General features: G+C 36.4%; 1 protein-coding gene across 1 annotated transcript in view; it reads right to left on the bottom strand.

Annotated features, from left to right (window-relative positions):
• Nucleotides 1–15,312, bottom strand: part of LOC111724355 (nuclear receptor coactivator 1-like) — a 186,194-nt gene that overhangs the window by 110,372 nt on the left and 60,510 nt on the right. The window contains exon 2 of the mRNA XM_023511817.1: nt 6,605–6,703. The gene's annotated coding sequence lies outside the window, so the exon portion shown is untranslated. The remainder of the gene's footprint in view (nt 1–6,604; nt 6,704–15,312) is intronic.

Here is a 15,312-nt window from a genome sequence, read left to right as displayed (position 1 = left end):
AAAAAAAAAAAAAAAAAAGTATCATTATGAACTTGTGGACATATTTAATATGACTCATTACATTGCAGTTATGCATACTGATGCTCAAACTGTCTCATCTTTGGTCAGCCAGAGTTTATTCAATTAAACACCTGAGTCATTCTCCCACAACCCAATTAGTGTTGAATAACTTCATGGCAAGATGTTCAAGGCCCTAGGTCTAAAATCAGATTGAACCATAAACCAATTTTCATAGTTACTTGATTTCTTTCTTATTCTTTTCTTCTAGTAAATTAAAAATTTCTAATTATAAATATTAAATCAGTTATGTTATTCAGTCTGGATATTATGATTGAATATGGACCCAGAAGAAATTATAGCAAGATTTCTCACTGACATCTACTTTCAGTATTCCTTAGATTTCTTTAAAAAAAGTATATCCTACTCAAAGCTGGAAGTTAACTGCTTCAACTTGAGAAATTGGAAAACAAAAAGATTTCTAATCTTCTCTCTGCTTGCTTTTTGGCACTGGAAAAAAATTTTTCATGTTCTATTTCAAAATTTGAATATGGCATTTAAATATGCACAATGAAAATTCATGATGTATTTTTCCTTTTATAAATTAATAAAATCATCAAATAATGGGGAAATAATCAAGTTCTTAGAGATTTAATTATTTTGTACCCTAATTCAGACTTTTATAAAATTCTTATATTTCTTTTTTAATATTAAAACTCATGTATCATGAGTATAAACTTGTTTTGTTTTTTCTTTTTTTTTTTTAATGAATATAAACTTGTAAATTCTTTAACCACAATCCTTCTACCTGGAAGAATTAAAAAAAGAAAAAAATAATAAAATAGTAACTTCAAACTATTTGAAATACCACAGTTATATAGTGAGTTATGCCTCCTAAAATCACAGAAATAGCATTAACAGTAGTTTAAAAAAAAACAAAGGAACCTCCACAGTTGACCACATTCTCACATTGACCAACTCTGTAAAAGTTGATCTAATTTTCACAGACTGGACATGCACCACATGTACTCAATAGAAGAGGGACCTCAATATAATGACCACCTCTGTAAGCTGTATTTCAACCACTGCACTATGACTCACAATATTAATTCACTCTGTATAACCTGACCAGTTGAATCTACCCTACACCAAGGGTTAGAAGGTGTAAGCTTTGCCCCTTAGATGTATTATTTTTTCATTAGTCTAAGTTTTTCTTTCATGTTTTATTATTACCATGTATTGGATTAGGCTAAATGTCTTATTGTTTACCATGTGTTAGGAAGGATTTTTTTCAGCATGGAATGAATTATCTGAATTGTAGGTATATCCTACTATACAATTATTGAAAAATTTTACAGTTAATCGAGACATGATGGCTCAAAGGAAAGAACTCAAAACAGCTGATATTGAAGGAAAGGGTTGGTCTCCACATTTTCTGGAAAGCAGCAGCCAAAAAAAAGGTGGCAGAACATTTTGGTGTTAGAGAGACAACAGTTAGCAACATCCAAATATGTAAACATGAGTACTTGGAAAGATATGGTAAGGAAAGCTGAGACCTACAGCAGAAAAAAAGGAAACTTCCCTTATTAAGTCAGTGAAGGTAGATGAGGGTAGTTAATGCCCAAACCTCCAGGCCAATGATACAAGAAGTTGCTACAAAATTTACACAGGAATTTTGGGTGGCAGATTTCCAAGCATCAAGTGATTGGCTCAAGAAATTTAAACTAGGACACAATATCTCCCGGAAGTCGTGAGTGGTGAATCCAATGAAGTTCTAGTAGAAGTTGTGGAAGAGTTCATCAGGAAGTTTCCGGACTTCGAGGAGGCTTTGGAGATGATGACAACTTTAACATGGACTTTCTTTCAAGGCAACACCTGACAAGAGCCTCATCATGAAGGCTGATAAACTTTCTAAAGAACTTTTTTCGAAGTTCTGCTTTGCACCTATTCAACCAGGGATGAAACTAAAGCCTGGTGACTGGTAAATTGGCAAAGCCACATACATTCAAGAAACTGAAGTCTGAAGACCTCCCTGTCAGTTGGAGATCAAACAAATGCACATGGATGACTGGTACCCTATTTGTTTTTTTATTATTTATTTATTTATTTATTTTGGGTGCCCTATTTGAAAAGTAGGTATGGGGTATGGAGAAATGAAGAAGAAGAAACGGCCTGTGCTACTGAGAGTAGACAACTTTGCTGGCCACATGGAAGTGAATCATCTCACAAATGTTGACACTAAAATTTGTGCCTCCAAACACAACATCAAAAATCCAACCTCTTGACCATCACCAAAACATTTAAAATGCACTACTAAGCCCAGCTCCTGCAGTCGGTCATTAAGTTTGTCAGCCTTCATGATGAGGCTCTTGTCAGGCGTTGCCTTGAAAAAAAGTCCATGTTAAAGATGTCAACACAAACCTGTGGTCCACCTATGGAAGCAACTGCATCTGCTGTATCGATTAACACTCTGGATGCTGTCCTCTGGATCACTTCTGCTTGGAATAAAGTTCAGCCAGAAATAATACAAAAGTGTTTCAAGAAAGCTAGATTTGTCACCAAGAGCACTATGTTTTAGCCCCATCAGACAATCCGTCTCCCATAGCAGAATTTGAAGGAGTAGCTTTTGAAGGTTATTTTGCAATGCATGATGATGCAGCAATCTATAATGCCTGACTCAGAAGCAATTTTCCTAGTGATACTGACCAAAGTACAGACCGACATAGAAGTGCATGAAGCACCTGATAAAGTGGAAGAAACAAGGGAGGATAACACGGAAATTGCAGAGACTGTAAAAGAATAGGATGTCAGGCATCGGATAATGCAGCTGAAGGCATTTGCTGTGGAAAAATGCCCAGGTATGCAGTTGGTATAGCCAGGGTTGAGAGTGTTTTCTCCACTTATGTTTTTAATAAGAAGAAGAAACCAACCAAGACTGACTCTTTTTTCAGAAATTCAGAAATGATTAAACCACGAGAAAACAGTAAATGTATTGATTTTGTATGATACTGTATGTATGGTTTCACTGTTTTGATTAGGTATGATTTTGTATGATATTCTCTAATAAAAGCTGTACAATAAAGTACATGTACATATTGGTATAGCAGGCCTAATTCCTTACATTGACCACCTCTGTATGTTGACCAGTTTTTTACAGTCCCTTGAGTGGCCAACTTACAGAGGTTCTACTGTATTTCTTTATCTTGTTTTACTATAAAACTAACAAACATGAAAGCCCTTTCCTCCTCTACAGCTAGCATACCTCCCTGTGGAAAAGCAGGATACTTTATTTGTTCACCATTTTGTCACAAAACTCTGAAAGGAGGAGGTGTAACTTGTGGATATAACAAAACACTGCTTACATCCACAAGGTTTACTCTTTTCTTCAACACTAAGTCATCATCAGAAATCACAGTACTAAATGGCAACTCATCTCTGAAAAAAGCGAGATATAAATTGATATCCTTTTACTCAGAAACCAAGTACACCCTTTCCTGCTCAAGTTGTTGGTACTTTTTTTTTTTTTTTGAGACGGAGCCTCAAGCTGTCCCCCTGGGTAGAGTGCTGTAGCATCACAGCTCACAGCAATCTCCAACTCCTGGGCTCAAGCAAGTCTCCTGCCTTAGCCTCCCAAGTAGCTGGGACCACAGGCGCCTGCCACAACACCCGGCTATTTTTTGGTTGCAGCCGTCGTTGTTTGACGGGCCTGGGCTGGATTCAAACCCGCCACCTTAGGTGTATGTGGCCGGTGCCTTAGCCACTTGAGCCACAGGCGCCAAGCCAAGTTGTTGGTACTTTGACCAATGCAACTTTTATAGGCTATCGCAGCTTGAAAAAGTAACCAACAAACAACAACAACAACAAAAAATAAAGACAAAAAAACTCTTCTGCTACAATGATTCTGCAGTGATAAACAGTAACAGACCTGTATCAACTGCTAGTATGTCCTCCGTACATAAGGTATGAAAGCAAATGAAAAACGAAATAGCCGCTAGCCTGGGCACATGACAGTAATTGCTTTTCCAGATGGTATGCCTTTGATCAGGGATTTTTGCCAAAAGCTCATTTTACTTTCTTTCCAAGCATAATATCTTTCATAAACTTTGAAACTGGTTTTACAAGCTTCTCAGTAATAGTGTAAATAGCCCTGTTTTTTGCTATAAGACAGGTACCTCTGAACGACACTTCAGTAGTGTGGCCTTCTCTGTCTTTAGCAACAATTCCTTAATTTCACACTAAAATGCATTATTTCTTGCACATTTCATATTTTATCACATGTAAAAATTAAGTATGATAGAAAAGGAAACTGAGAAATATTAATTCCATTTCCCAGAGTAGCATAAAAGGAGAAGAGCCAAAGCTTGGGCTCTTTCCATCATACCATAAGAGAAAACTGTAACAGGGGATACTAATTCCCTTAACACAACTTGCTAAAATTTGTTTTCAAGTATTTCACTGATTCCAGACAACAAACTTTCAAAAGACACCATTTTAACTCCCTGTAAATATAATCCAGGACATAAAACCTTGCAAACATTCTAAGGCCTTAAGTCATCCTCTCAAATACTGATTTTGTTTTGTTCTTATGTCCCAAAACAACAAAATCCCACATCTTAAAATCTAAAGTCCTCTCAAAAAAAGGAAAAAAATCTAAGAAAGTAGTGTTCAAATGTGTTATAGAGAGTGGTCATAAAGTTCAGGTTCAATTGCCACCTTGTATAAAGCTTCTAAACATGAGTTTGTGAAATTTTCACTTTATTTTCAAAAGGGAAAATGACAAATATGAATAAGGGGTATCACTGTGATGCTTGCAAAGGAGTAGGAAATATAAGAAACTGATAAATCAGAAACTCCTAATTTAAGAATTTAAACAATCTGTTTAAATGACACTTAAATGACTCTTTCAGAAGTAGAATTAGAATCAGTTAACAACCCCAACCAAGTGATCAGCAAATTCAATTGATAAGAACTTCCTATTCCCTAATCTTGACTGAAAATAGAATATAACTATATTCCTTAGAAAGGGATTCTAAATCATGATTTTATGTGCTCACTTTATGATTGCACATAAATGGCTTCAGATGGGTGTATTAGTCTCTCTAACCCCAGAGTAAGCATTTTACATAAAAGATGTCATCATTTATAAGATAGCATCATTTATAGTAAAGTTACTGAATAATTTATATTCTCCCACATATCTAGAATCATCCTTTGCAAACCTTGGGCATTCAATTAATGTTCTTAAATGAAAGTAATAAGGAAATAGCCAACTATTTTAAAATTGCACACGAACTTTATGGACACTGTGCATATACCTTAAAAAAAAAAAAGTGAAATGGTTCTAATAAGAAGAATTGTTATATATTTAATCATTATTACCATACAATTCACAATGACACCCCCTAAATTAGAAAAATACATCTACTAGCTGCCAAAGTTTTGAAACTTATCTTCAAGGCAACCTAACTCTTTTTCATTTGCTATTTGATCTCAGATAACTTTTCTTTGGCAGAAATTACTCGATTATTCCATTCCCTTCCAGGAGATAATCTACTTATTTCAATTAAGGTAGTTCTGGATCATAAATTATGATCATATCATAAATTCTTATTATGATGAAATTTATTGCTTTACACTACACTTCTTCCCAAACAGAAAAGAATGAAGTTAAGAATCCTATCAATAAGTGATACATTTTGCTCAGGTTTTCACCTTCTTTATATTCTACAAAATATTAATTTACAAACCTCTGTACTATACAGAGAAACCAATCAACTTAGAACTATCCACCTAAAATACTTTCCATGCTTTCTCCCTATCTGGAAAAATCTAGTTAAAATTAAAAATACTTTGTTTTTCAATAAACGCCTAATTAACTCTACACTGTTTGAAATTTATGTGTAGTATAGAAAAATGGAGAGGACCGTTTTTGTTTTTGCTGTCTGTTAATAATATATTTCCTTTCTTTTTTTCCCAGTTGTCTTATGTAGTCCTTCAAGTGAGGATCCACCCCATGTTTCAGAACAGTCACTTGATGCTTTAATTATATAGCTTGCTTTTCTGATCCAAGTGAAACTAATCTACTAGATCCCTAAGGTCCTGTAGGGACAGCCTAGGGGGATTTAACAGTCAAACTTCTTGGTGAATAGAAAATGCTTAACAATAAGTTTAGGAGAAAAGAAAAAAAGGGTTTCAAACCAAAAAACAATCACTAAGGTCTCTGCTATCAGATAGGGAGACTCTGCTAGAGTGCTAACTTCAGTTACTCATCTCAGGAGTCATGATGTAAATAAAATAATTATTGACATTTACTCTAATTCTTCTAACTTAGTTACTAAGTCTATTCTGAACTTAACATTTATAATTGACGTGCTGCCATAATCATAAAGAATACTCCCTTTAAAATCTGGATCTTTTCTCAGTTCAGTTTCGTTTTGGTTGGGGGAGGGAGAGGGTGAAGTCTTCTCTAAAACCTGAATATTCTAACCTATCAGAACTTTTATACTTCAAAAAACCTACATGTTAAAATCAGTATGATAAAATGACTGTCGAGGAGTCAAATTAAAATTGCGCCTCAAATACCTTAGAATAAGTAGCGATTCTGTACCTTCATTTGGAAGCAAGGTTTCTACTGCATTATCTTTCCGGATGGTTCTTGATTTCATCATCAGAGTCACTTCCAGTTACATTTCTAGTATGGATAGACCTAAATTAGGAAAAAGAAGACAAATTTAGGCTATTGACAACATCATAGATTTTCAATACTGGGACACATCACATACAAAGATTTTTACACAGATGCTTTAGTTGTCTAAGAAATAACAATTCCAGGCTCGGTGCCTATAGCTCAAGCGCCTAAGGCGCTAGCCACATACATCAGAGCTGGCAGGTTCGAATCCAGCCCCGGTCTGCCAAACAACGACAACTACAACCAAAAATAACCGGGCGTTGTGGCAGGCGTCGGTAGACTCAGCTACTAGAGAGGCTGAGGCAAAAGAATCTCTTAAGCCCAAGAGTTGGAGGTTGCTATGAGGTGTGACGCCACAGCACTCTACCTAGGGTGACAGCTTGAGGCTCTGTCTCAAAAAGAAAAAAAGAAAGAAAGAAAGAAAAATTCCCATTCTTATCACCACTAACAGGTTTTTTAAAAGTTAAAGACTGAAGGTATAACAGATAGGTATACAAAGTTGACAAAAGGTACTTACTGGCTTTACAAAAAGTTCATATCCCTGAAGGAATTATACAGTAAAAAAGGATTTGCCTTGGTATTCCAAGAGGACAAGGGGTCCATAACTAATTAGCTCACTTATCAGAGCTCCTTAAGTCACCTAGCAGCAGTGGCCTCAGTACTTTGTTTTAGTTAAAATGGAACAGTAAGAGACTAGAAGATAACTCTGAGATAAAGAAGGGCCCAACACCATGGCTACTATGCATTCGTAGGTCACTAGAACTGGGATATTACAAACTGGATTTTACCAAATTCAAGGTATTGCTGAATCTTCCTATTCTACCTCAAAACTAACCAAACAGGGGGAACACTGCAAATAGAGCATTCTTAAGAAATAAGAGACCTGGCTTGGGGCCTGTGGCTCAAGCAACTAAAGCGCCAGCCACATTCACCAATCCAGCCTGGGCCTGCCAAACAACCAAATGATAGCTGCAACCAAAAAATAGCTGGGTGTTGTGGCAGGCTCCTGTAGTCCCAGCTACTTGGGAGGCGGAGGCAAGAGAATCACTTGAGCCCAGGAGTTGGAGGTTGCTGTGAGCTGTGATGCCAGGGCACTCTACCCAGGGCAACAGCTTGAGGCTCTGTCTCAAAAAAAAAAAAAAAAAAAAAAGAAAGAAAGAAAGAAGAGACCTAATGGCTTTTACTATTTAAGGCCTAACTGATCTAGGCTCACCCAGAGGTAAGCTTTTTACTAACATTCCCTTTAGATTACAAGGACAGACAATGGATCAAACTCCGGAGACAATCACACCACAGGTCAATTTGGAAACCTGGGCTAGTTAATTCTACTTGTGGCTCCATCCCTCTAACCCTTGGGCTTTATTCAGTAACAATTCAGTACCACCCTCTCTTCTACAGTCATGCCCCCCCCCCTTTGCTTACTCTCCTATTTCATTTATTCCCCTGCTGCTGCCCTTCCTTCCAACCTTTTCTACAAGGACTTCTGAAAACACCTCCTAAGGTAGTAAAAACAAATCACCTCTACAATGTAGTAAAACAAATGACCTCTACATCCTCAAACTCATCATCAACCACCCCTTTCCAGTACTGGACTAAATGTGGCTCTTAAAAAGAGGCCTACAGAGCGAAGGGATCAACAGTCTGCAAAGTGACATTTCCAAACCTTCACAAGCAATCCCCTTCCTTCCCTGAGGCTTCCCATCTGGCTGTCCTACCCTCTCCTACTTTTTGCCAGTCACTCTCCCACTCTATTTTTTCTAACCTGGATTGATGTACTCTGCCAGCTCTTTCCCGCTCCACTTGCTATGTTATTTCCAGTCTCAAACTCTTGGCTGTCTCTCAAGCTATCAATCCACCTCGTATATTACTTTCTTCCTCCCACTTCACCACCCTCAAATTCCTAATCCTGGGTCAATCCAATCACCTGCTAGGGAGAAACCACACAACCATGTGGACTGATCCTGCTATAATATCATACTCCTCAAATGAGCTCGATACTGAATGCTGTAAAGCAACCCTTTATATGTCAGTAATCGGTTCCTTCTCCTGTAACTGACAGTGCCTCTTTCCAAACAGCTGTCACTCTTCCTCTTAGCCCTACAATGAATGGGTGAGATGGGATAGAGATTTCTTCAAGTTTTCCTTAACTACTTATGTAAACTGCTTATATGAAAAAATAGGTTAAGTATCCCTTATCTAAAAATGCTTAGGATGAGAAATGGTTCAGATTCAGATATTTTTGGATTTGAGGATATTTGCTTACTGGTTGAACAAATTTGAAAACCCAAAATTCGAAATGCTCCAATGACTATTTCCTTTTTTTTTTTTTTAATTGAATGGTAACTATGTACAGTAATGCAATTCTGGGGTACAGTGTGGTGTTTTCACATACAATTTGAAACATTTCCATCAAACTGGTTAACATAGCCTTCATGTCATTTTCTTATTATGTTAAAATGTTCATATGACTATTTCTTTCGAGTGTCATGCTGAAGTTCAAAAAGTTTCAGATTTATGAACATTTCCAATTTGGAGTTTTCAGGTGTGGGATGCTCAACCTGTACTATTTCTCTCACTTACTCTTAACATTTTTTCAGACTTATTACTGGCCCTTATAGAAGTTTTTATTTTTAAGTGATCAGATTCGTCCCTCATTGCCTTTTTCATTTATTATTTCTCTGCTTTGAAATTTTTCCCCTTCAACAACAGCAAGTAATACTCAGATTTTCATTTTCTATGGACTAATTTTTAATACCTCATCCTATCTGATGCATTATGGAATGACATTTGGCTCTAAACTGAACTATGTCACAAATTACCAACCAGTTTTCCTAGCAACACTGAATAATTCTCACTACCCCCTGGTATATAAAGTTTCTTCTTGTATTTTTCATTTGTTGGCCTAAAAGAATGTTGGACTCTTGGCTATAATTTGTTCAAGTAAAGTTCATTGTATGTTTTAATTTGTGATAAGAATATTGATATTTTTATCAATTTGTTCAAGTTCACTGTATGTTTTAATTTGCGATAAGAATATTGATATTTTATCTCCTATTTCTTCCCGACAATAGTTAAATACATCTTATCAATTTCCAAAGATATTCCTGGTGAATTCATGAATGAGTTGGTTTCCCAGCCCACTCCCAGTACTGTGTATTTCTGAAATAGCTGTTGCTTACCTACACATTCCTTTCTGCTTTCAGTGACCATCCATACTACTACTAGATCTAGAACCAAAACCTTTCTAATTAGGTGCTATATAGCTACCCTTTTTATGTATTTCTCTATCTGGAGCCAGATTCATATGAACCTACCCACTGCAATTTTCCACACACTGTATTCACTTAATCACAGGTGAAAACTGGATTAAGTAAAATAATATTATCTCATATACAATATTTATTTCGTATTTCATTTTTCAGATTTTCCTGCTTTTAATGTCCACAGAGTTATGTTTATTCTTTTTAATTTAATATGTGACTACTACACACTACAGCCATGATTTAAAAATCAAAATGATGTAAAAAGAAAAATCTCATTCCTGTATCATTTACATGCAGCTCACCTTGAGCTTGTTTACTATAGGTCACCACTTTTATTAGTTTTCTGTATACTATTCCAGTCATTCCTTATGCAACTACACTTACCTATAAATGTAGCCTTATTCCCTCTGCCCTCTTACACAAAATATTCAGTTTAATACCTGACTTTTGTTCACTCAATATATCCCAGATATTTCTTCATGTTAAGATAAATTTCTTCATTACTTTTTACAGTTCTATAATATTTCACAGTATAAATATATACCAGTTTGTATAACCAAACCCTTGACAAAAATTAGATTCTATGAATTCTTATTTCTAAAAAAAATTTAGTTCAAGAGCAACAACTGTACAAACGAAACAGAACTACCTATAGAGGTGTGATTTCACAAATTTTTATTCTATTAATAAATGAGTTCCCTTGTACACTGCTTTAGCTTTTATGTCAAGTTTACTTTATGATCCTACCTTAAACCTATCAACTACTATAATCATAAACTCTGAAAGCAGAAGGATAGTTCTCAGTGTGAAAGGCCTCAAGATCTGAAAGCTGCCCAGCTTCACGGGGGGTTATCACAAGCCAAGAGATGTTCTATTCTACTTAGTGGAAGCAGGAAAGGCTTCATGGAGGAAGTAGCCTGTGGGGTTCAATTCTAAGTGATAAATATTCCAGAAGCTGATGAAGGAAAACATAAAAGAAGGATCACCACAAACTGAATTGTGAAACAGCATACCTTATAAAGAACTCTAGTCCGACTTCTGCTTAGAATGCAGAAAGCCACAGAAGAATGCTATTCCCACTCAGATGAGGAAAGAAAAAAAATAAAAATAAATATATATATTATATGTGAATATATATATAAAATCAAAACTTCCCTTGGCCTAACAAAGGGTAGAGGTCACAAGGCAACCAAGTAAATTTAATTCCAATCAAGTAAATTTAATAAAATTCCAAGTAAATTTTATTCCTCTCCTTGGTGGCATAAGCTTCAACAAAGAAAGACTACAAATAAACTTTTTCACCTTTTTCTGGTCACAGAAAGAGAAGTGGCTACCATCCAAGAGCATAATATAAGAAGAAATCAGCTAAAATTTTACAAATACTTAAAGACCACGTGTTAGGGTGGAAAGCTAACAGTGGGTTAGCTGGGGTACTCTGTGTTAGATGAAAAAATAATTCCTATAGACTAAAATTAGTATATAAAAATAGAGACTTTATTTTATCTTAGAAAGACAGAAGGAGTGATAGAAGAAAAAGAGTGGGGCAAGAAAGAGAGGGAAGAGAGCAGGGAGATTGTGCAGCATCCCAGAAAAAGGAAGAATGCCTGTGCAGAGACCAGCAGCGGCTGGATTTAAGGGAGACAAAGAAAAAGGTAACTACAGTCAAATTCACAAGGTACTATGGATGCGAATGCTGTACCCATTTTTCCCTCCAGCAAGGTTGAAGACAAACTTTTTATAGCAGGCAGAGAAAGATTGGTTTTAGTAATCCTTACTGAAAAAATCTATGAGCTAATAATTTTTCTATTATTTCACTATAAAGGCTGACCAACCTTACACCAAGTATCAGTTTGTAATAGCAGGAGACCTCAGACACAAGGAAAGTTTTTATACAACTGCAACATCTTCCACATGTCTTGATAAGGTGCCTGCAAGAAAGATTAGAAGCAGGACAGAAAACGCACGAAAGTCCTCCATCTTTAAGGCAAGTATGCTAGATGTGTTGAAGATAAGCCTGGAGCCCTGTCTGATTCCTCAATAGTTCTCTAACACAGAAAAATGCCTCTAGCCTCTAGGGGAAGAAGAGGAGGTCCAGGCAAAATCCATTGCTTCAGTTAAGAATAGAAGTAAAATGCCTCTGAATCTCAAGGAGGAGTAAAAAACTACTGTCAGCCATGGGTAGGGTGACCAGATTTTAACATTGGTAAGGCGGAACAACATGGGGGCGGGGTGGGGGGCCCAGGGGGCAGGGCAGGGCAGGGCAGGGCCTGACAACAATGCAAACTTTGATAAGCAGTTCTCGATAATCACTTCTCAACAATTATTTGTTATCATTACAGCTTAACATTATAAAATTAACAAAAACAATATAAAACTCATTCTGGCGAAATAGCCACATGGCAGCTGAAAACCATATATTCCCTTCTTGTTCTCCCGCCCGTTCATGCATTCTTTCCAAAAATTGGGGCTTTTTTAAAACGCCACGGGACGCGGGACAAATTGTTGAAAAGAGGGACTGTCCCGCCAAAAGCGGGAAGTCTGGTCACCCTAGCCATGGGACACTAGCAAAGATGCGGCCTTGCTAGGAAAAAGGTAGAAGCAAAACAAACAAAACCTCCCCCACGGGGAGGCAGGAAAAAATGTTCTTCCCCAAAGGATCCCCTGTCTATAATCCCAAAGACAGATCTACTACCACTGAAGGAAAGGAAGGATATCCCTGTCCAGGACCACCGCAAGGAAGAGAGGGCAGGGATGATGAGAGAGCCCAACCACTGATGCCCAGGAACAAACAGCATGAATACAACTGAGTCTGCATCAGAACAAAAGAAAGACTGCCCTTACCCCCAAGGATGACACTGAATAACAAACAGAAATAGTGTATCACTGAGAGATGGACAACAGCATAAAGAGAAATCCCTCTAGTACACAAATGTGCAAAGACTGTTGAAAGATGAGAATGGTATAGGAACAGAGAAAAATCCTGCAGTACCACATGGCCACACTCTAAACATAAGGGAACAGCAGCCTATTGCTGGAGAAATCTGAAGCCTGTGGGGAACTGAAAGTAATGATGGCAACAGAACCCCCAAACCAGTTCATCTCTTGATTACCCTAACTCAACTTCCCACATAAAGAGCTTGACAGAAGCAGAATAGTCTCTCCTGTTCTTCCGTACACACTGAATAAAAAATTGTGAGGCATGCACAAAAGCAAGATAAAACTAAGCATTGTCAAGAGATAAAGCAATCAACAGAATCAGAAATGATACAACTGTTGAAACTTTCAGACACAGATTTAAAAATAACTATAAATATTATACATAATCTAGTAGAAAGGTGGACAACATGTAAAAACAGATGGAGAATTTCAGCGGAAAAATTAAAATTTAAAAAAAAAACAAAACAGAAGGGTGGTGCCTGTGGCTCAAAAGGGTAGGGCACAGGCCCCATATGCTGGGCCCCATATGCTGGAGGTGGTGGGTTCAAACTCAGCCCCGGCAAAAACTTGCAAAAAAAAAAGAGAGAGAGAATTGTCTTCTAGGCTAATAAAGCAAAATGTTAAAAAAAAAAAAAATAGAAAAGCTAGAAACAAAAAGAAAAAGATGTGACATGAAGAATTACTTTGACAGGCTCACCAGTAGTCTATACACAGATGAGGAAAGAATAAATGAGTATGAAGACAGGTCCATAGAAATAACCTAGAATGAAACCAAAGTTAAAAAGACATTGTCTAGGGCATCCAAGACCTAAAGATTTATATCAAAAGGTCTAACGCTCAAGTAATTAGAGTCCCCAGAGAAATAAGCAAAAATAACATATACAAGAAATATGAGAATAAATAATTGCTGAGAATTTTCCACACCTGTAATCCTAGTGCTCTGGGAGGGTGAGGAGAGTGGATTGCTTTAGTTCAGGGGTTCAAGACCAACCTGAGCAAGACTCTTGTATCTACTAAAAACAGAAAAATTAGCCTGGAGTGGTGGTACACACCTGTAATCCCAGCTACTCAGGAGGCTGAGGCAAGAGGATTGCTGAAGCCCCAGTGTTTGAGGTAGCTATGAGCTATGATGATGCCACAGCACTCTACCTAAGGTGACAGAGTTAGACTGTCTCAGAAAGAAGAAAGGAAAAGGAAAAAACATTTTTTTCTAAATAAATCCAAGACAATAAATCAGAAATCAAAAAACAAACAAACAAAAAAATCCCAAAGAAAAGCCACGACAAATACCAAATGTACACACACCTAATAAACATAACTTATTTTAAGTAAATTATATAAGCCAAAGGATAATAGAGCATATATACCTTTCAAGGACTGAACAAAAAAAAAGAACTAAACACAAAATTCAGTTCTGTAAATAGAATTCTATAATCACCAAAGTACTTTTCAAAAATGAAGGCACAAAAAAATTGAGGGGAGAACAAATAAAACCTGAGAGAATTCAATCCCTGCATATACCAAGAATGTTAAAGTTCTTCAGACAGAAGTAAACTACCAGGTGAAAAATAAAAAAAAAAGAGAGAGAGCATTGGAAATCGAAGGTAAAGATAAAACATTTCCTTATTTTTGTTCACTTTAGAAGGTAATTTACCAACAACAGCAAAAAAATAGTCACATATTATGGATTAATAACATATATAGAAGTACCAACAGAGCATAAGAATGGGAGGTACAAAATTAAAGTACACTATACTAAAGGTTATTACATATGAAATGTCGTAATATTATTTGAAGGAAGGATGTATTAAGTTAAAGATATACCTTTCAAACTCTCAAGTAGTAGTTCTCAACCAAGTGGTTTCCAACCTTTATGGAAACATTCAGCAAAGTTTAGAGATATTTTCAATTGTCATATCAGGGATGGGAAGTGTTCACTACTCTCATCTAGTAGGTAGGTAGAAGCCAGGGACACTGCCAAAAGTCATACAATACACACAAGATAGCCACCCTCTCACAAGCACCACAAATTACCCGACCCAAAATATTAATAGTGCCAACACTGAGAAACCATGACAGAGAGCAACCACTATATATCATACACACACATAACTAATAAGCCAAGAATGGAGATAAAATGGAATCATGAAAAATAATTTAAAGCAAGAAGAAAAAGCAAACAAAAGATTCAAAAAGCAGAAAACTACTAAGCTAACAGATAGAAATCCAATCTTATCAACAATTAAATAGTAATTATTTAAACACCCTAATTAAAAGAAAAAATTATCAGATCAAAAAGCAAAATCCAACTACATGCTGCCTACAAGACACCCACTTTAAATACAAATACAGAGAAAAGCTAAAGAATGGAAAGATAGAATTGCTATATTAAAAGTAGAACTCAGAAAATTTCCAATAAAAAAGAGG

Source organism: Otolemur garnettii, unplaced genomic scaffold, assembly GCF_000181295.1.
Source record: "Otolemur garnettii isolate 467f Iridium unplaced genomic scaffold, OtoGar3 scaffold00022, whole genome shotgun sequence".
In the NCBI taxonomy this organism is placed as follows: Eukaryota; Metazoa; Chordata; class Mammalia; order Primates; family Galagidae; genus Otolemur; species Otolemur garnettii.
Note: the sequence above shows the minus strand (reverse complement) of the source record. Positions and strands in the feature narration are given on the sequence as shown.